The 6,000-nt window shown below is 39.7% G+C and overlaps 1 pseudogene; it reads right to left on the reverse strand.

Moving 5' to 3' along the window:
* Positions 1-1,843: 1,843 nt before the first annotated feature.
* LOC121237558 lies at positions 1,844-3,776 on the reverse strand (annotated as a pseudogene).
* Positions 3,777-6,000: the final 2,224 nt, after the last annotated feature.

The raw sequence follows: 6,000 nt of genomic DNA on the forward strand, positions 1-6,000 counted from the left end.
TTCACCAAAAGACTTACTTCATCACGCTTCCTCTATCTTTATGACAAGCTCCCAATCCGTGAACTCTCTGTCAACTTAAAGGGGATGTTAAGTCAATAACAACAATTCTACTAGGTAGAAAATATAACGATAAAGTTAGATGAGTACAAATCTGATGATAAGGATAGAGGCTAATTGTTATCTTATCTTATATTTGGATCAACTAACATTTGTATTTGTAAAGATAAGATTTATGTAACTACTGATATAAGATTTATATCAATCAAATATATTCAAAGTAGTAAGTAGTTGCATTACTTTTCAGCACTATTTTATTAAATCTTTCATTTATTCTTTTTTTAAAAAAAAAATTACGTGGCGTCTTCATAATTTATAATTATAATTACAAATATCATTTCTAAAAGTGTGAAAGGTGCTAGATAATGATGGCGCCCATGTTGAGTTTTAGTCGTCGATTTGTAATAAATTGGCTGTGCCATGCAACGTAGGAAACTCTACGGCGTGTACAATATCCATAGGTGATAGGGCCTAGAAGACAAGTTGACTCGCTGAGGACATATAAAAAGGTAATAGATGACAGGTGTTGACACAGACAAACACCCTACCCAGCAAATGTGAAAACTTCAGGCAGACCGTCCAACTCCAACCCCTTTTGTTCGAGAAACATATTCTTTTTGTTTGCTCCAAAATTAAAAAAATCTGCATTTTGTGTATTTATATACATGCTCTTAGGGTGGCTTAATTGGCTGAGATTCAGATTAAAAAAATTAGAGATAGAAAGTCTTCAAACTTATTGTGAAGATGATGCTAAAGGTGAATTTGGAGCACAACCACCAAACTATTTAAAATAAACAATCTCTTCGTTAAATAAACTCACAATATGATATGGTAAATCTATTTTATAATATGAATAATTTTATAAATCTAATATATCACGTTAAGTCACGTTAATTTATAAATTTATTTTTATAAAATCTGTTTTCATTGAAGTATATCTCTAAACTAAATCTTTCAAAATGGAATATTGTAACGGTGACTCGTGTGTCTTCTTTTTTTGGTTCTATAAAGTGTGAAAGTCCTTGAGAGGATAGACGATCTTTGTAAGATAAAAAAATCCGTGGAATGAGCATTCTGTAGTTTTGTCTGCCATGATTTCGGGAGAAAGACAGACTACAGAAGCGTCACGTGTATATTGTATTCATCAGGAAGGCAGACGAGTTTCGAAGTTGGACCACCCGATTGTTTGCAAAAGCTACACATGAGGTCGCAAACCACGCAGTGAAGAGGCCAACACAGGACTCTGTTTGTGGTGTTTTGGTCCGGAATTTGAAGCTAGCCCTCAAGAAGGCGATCGAATCTAATTTGTTTCATAACGGGAACTTTATAACACTCGTATAAAATGACATATCAAATTCCAGAAGATCCAAAAATCATTCACAAGAGAAAGGATCCCTCCCATTCACATGGCCCGCCCCTTTCTATTTCACTTCGTTTTCTGCTTCGTCCCTTGTTATCATATCCACATACTTAGGACCCATCAAAAGTAATTAGTTTCGTTTGTATGGATCAGAATCCAATCCCATTGCAAAGAAAAAACAAAAAAGGAATCCAATCTCCATCTTCCAACAAATGGAAACGATAAAGTGATGCAGAGGAAGTTTAACTCCCCCAAAGCTCTTATTTTCCTTGCAACTTACAGAGAAGAACCCTACCTAGTTATTGATTCTCACAACAATTCTCTTTGTCATAAGTAGGTATCTGTTTATGATGTTGGTGGCGAGACTGCATCAAGTTTCACGCGAGACTAACGTGAAATTATCTATTTTGCAGTAGGAAGATAATATTACAAACGAACCAACTTGATTACCATTGCAGCGCAAACAGATATCCAGCAAAACCAACTCAAGATTACCATCTTGACCATCCCAATATATATAAACAAGCAAACAAAAGTACTACAAACGAACCAAAATGTTTGATTCTAAATCATATAATTAAAGGTTCCCCAAGGTGATGACTGATGAGAAAACCCTTGCCTCGAACATTACTGAATGTTGTTGTTGCTGCAGTTGTTGTACACGCATATCACCTTGCATTTAACCACGCTGCCGTAGACATAGAACCCAGGTGCAACCATGATCCGAACTACAGACGGAACCAACGTCCTTGTCATGTCTCCACCCATGTCCTCCATGTAAACCCCATCAAATCCCACCCCTTTATCCACCCTAAATATAGGCAAGCTCGGGTGCACAGAGGTGGCCAAGAGGTGCACCAACCACACACTCTTGGAAGCAAAAAAGAAGGCCTGCAACAATGGCTCCGGCCATGCCCTGTTCCATCCCAACATTGCGACAATTCCACTCATTTTCCTGTCACAAAACCTGCTAAACTCTTCACTGAAATGCCTTGTCCCCTTGTTCAATACCTCCTCCCATGTCAACCCTGAAGCAAGTTGAATGACTCAAAACTTGCCTCGCACCGATCAGTCGGGTTCAATATTTGATTCGAAGCGTTGTTTTGAAACCCAATAGATTCGAAGTCCTCGTAGAAAGCTTTGTTCAGCAGAGCCTCAAGGTAGAAAGGCAAGCTTCTTGGGTTCTTAGAGAGCGAAACCTTTATATTATAAGGGTGGAGAAGAACCGAAAGTCTTTCGTACACTATGCTTCCCATTTGCCTGAATTGCGTGGTGAGCGAGCGGCATAAGAGCCGAACCGAAGACCGAGCTTCCGAAACCGAAACCAGAAAATCCTCAATCACTTTATCATTATGGCCCAGTGAGCCATGATGGTTCACCAGCCGATTACTGTTGCTCTTTCCAATTTGATAGAGCGAGTTGGTGTTGCCCTCTTCGAGCCCAGACTTCAAGTTATGGCAATAGACCTCGAGCTTGTTGAGTTTCTTCTCTAGCTCGGCCATGGTGCACTTAAGCCTTGAAGCTTCAAGAAGAGCTTCGTCTCTCTTTCTCGTAGCCTGAAGCAGCTTGTGCGAGAGCTCAGCCACCGCAATCTTCCACTGCTCCTCTCTGTCCGTCGTTAACGCCTCCTTTGACCTCGGGCTCTTTCTCGTTAACGATGAAAAGATGGCCTTGAATACTCCATTTGGACTCGCAAACGTCAGAGAGCTATGCTTGTTGGGACCATTGTTGTCCAGTGGAACCACCGAGATCTTCTCGCGCGCATGTGGGCGGCACTTGTTGCACAATACGGAATCGTCCTCTCCGCTTTCTGTTGTATCAGACTCGGAGCTTTTCTTTCCATTGGGTTTGGCACTTTTGTGAGTCTCATTGAGCGGCGTCGGATGGTGCTTTGGAGTAATTACTCCCTTGTCCGTAAAACCGCTAGGTCTCCCTCTGCTCTGGATTTGCTCCTCGCTATATGCGTCTTCTTCGTGCTCTTCTCTTTCAAATTCTTGAATCTACAACAAATTAACAACTCCGTCAAGGAAAAATTACAAAGAGCTAGCGTAACCACAATCAATATTCTTCTCATTTTCTCCCGAGAAACAAACAAGGCGTAAGTTGGCTATGTTAATGTACTTACAGGTGTGAAGTGAGGGATTGGCAGGGAGAAGGAAGAGGAGGAGATTTGGAGGAAGGAGATAAAGATGCCGAAGAAGCTGGAGCCATGTGTGCCAGTGCTACTGCATTTTTTATTTTTTGGGGTTGCCTTTTTCCCTTTGTGGCACATCTAAAATACGCCGGTTTTTAAATAGGTCCCGAGCTTCGTCAGTGCCTTTCTGCTTCTGTCTCTTTTCGTCTTCCTCTCATTATCTGACGTGTCATCCTCGTCATCTTCTGATCATGGTCAAGAATCACGTATAGAGAGGTACGGGTAGCATGCGTTGGTGGATATTATACACTCAGTTGTCGTCCAGCTGATCTATCGGACCAGGATTGACCACGTACGTCGGGAACTCAGGATGAACTCAAGGTTTGTAATTTTTTACCGCCCGTAAAATGTTAGCTTAGCGGATTCGATTGAAAATTTTGAGAAATCCTTGTCATCTTCAATCATATATATTAATATGATATATTTTAAATTATTTTTTATTAATTATTTAAATGACAACTAATAAAATGTGTCACATAATAAGTATAATTAGACATGATAAAATTTAAATTAAATAATAACATTATTCTATAATAAATTAAATTAAATTAGTATGTATTCACGTTCTCCAGAGCATTTAACATGACAATATTCGTATAAATTATATGGTTCGTTTAATTTAGTAGAATTTTGTTTATCTTTGTATAAATTATAAATTTTTTTTAAAAAAATCTAGATTAAAGCTGCGTTTAGATGTTGAATTGAATTCAGTTTTTTATGAATAATAATACATTGAGTAGTGTAGTGAGTTATGTGAAATCAATCTAAACTGAGTTTAAAATATGTTTGAATGTTAAGATGAGTTTAATATTTTTTATAAAAAATTAAAAAAGATTATGTGTCTCACGTATAAATATGTGTTAAGTTAAAAATAATTGTGAGTATCACGTATAATGAAATTTTGAATTGAGATAAATTTAATAATTTAAAAATTTGATGTCTGAACATTAGATTCAACTTAAAATTAAACTCAACTCAATTGAATTATAAAACAAAACAAGTCTAAACTCGCCCAGGGGAAGTCGTCACACTCGAATTCAAATCATGCCTCCCACCTCAGATTCCCAAGGCCTCCAACTACTAGCATTTACTCCCGCAGATGGTTGTCGCTGCGGTGGATCAGAAGCACCACCGACTAACTATCGTTCGATCAGATACGGAAAGACACAGACAGAGAACCAGACTGAGACTGGCACGCATGTGAAATTAATGCACGAGACAAAGGGGCCCAGATCCAGTCATCTTCAGGCCATGATCCATCCTATGGAGTCCGCGATGCTGATCTGTGCTGCAAGAAGATGAAGAGAGGCTTGGCTGCTGACCTGTAACGTCCGTTTTATCTTTGCGATCACATGCACCAGTTCCCCCCACCTCTCCACATGCACTTTTTCATTTACATTTTCATTATGGGTCGAATCTGGTAATGAGCATTATGGGATTCGGATGTTAGAAACAAGTCGAGAGAAAATACAGAATTTTGCCTTGAACAAATTTGAAGAGCATTTAAGGCTATGTTTGGTTTATGATTTCAATCTGGATTGTCAACGTTAGCCATGATAATGGCAAGTATGATTGAATATTCTTCAAGAGCACTTTCTATCACCTAATTTTGCCATGATTAACATGGCCATATTCATAACAGTCATAAGTTTTAACGTTCCTTTTTACTATCTTTAGTGAATGCTTTTACTCGTAGACCTCTTGTGAGATATAACTTGATCCTTAAGTTAAATTTCTTCATTTTTTATATGTTCATCGATTTGCTTCAGCTGGATTGTGGCCAGTAGCTTAACAAATTAAGCTAAAGGCCACCATTCAAGCCATGGACAATGGATAGATATGTAACATAAGAATGAGTTAGTTTAAGAAAAAAGAAAACACTATAAACACAAATAGATCTACAAAAGAATCTCACGCATTGATGTGACACACTACCAGTGTATGCCACGTCTCTCCCTTATTTTTTTTTTCTTTTCCTTTCTCTCCCTCCCCCTGTTCTTGCTCCCCTGCCCTCTCCCTGTGCCGACTATAGTGATCGGGGACCACCTTATGGTGGGCAAAGACACCGACAGTCCAAGTGGCACTGTTGGCATGGAGCATCGATAAGGAGGTTATCGAGAGAGGGAGGCGCTGTTCGGGGAGAAGGGAGAGAGAGAAGGGCTTCGGTGGCTGGGGGAAAAGCTTATGTCGACGAGAGGCTGGGTGCGGTGGTGTAGTTGGGTTGAGACGACGGTGCTAGCAGTGGCAAGAGGGAGAAACTGTGTGAGAGGGACTCAATTTCGAGAGAAGGAGAGGGAGAGAGGCTATACTGTGGGGGTTGGGTCTGGTTGGAGGTCACCGATGAGGGGGAATGGTCGTTGGTCATGGTCGGTGACGAGCTGTGGCGGCG

The sequence above is a fragment of the Juglans microcarpa x Juglans regia genome, chromosome 6S (assembly GCF_004785595.1).
Source record: "Juglans microcarpa x Juglans regia isolate MS1-56 chromosome 6S, Jm3101_v1.0, whole genome shotgun sequence".
NCBI classification, from domain to species: domain Eukaryota; kingdom Viridiplantae; phylum Streptophyta; class Magnoliopsida; order Fagales; family Juglandaceae; genus Juglans; species Juglans microcarpa x Juglans regia.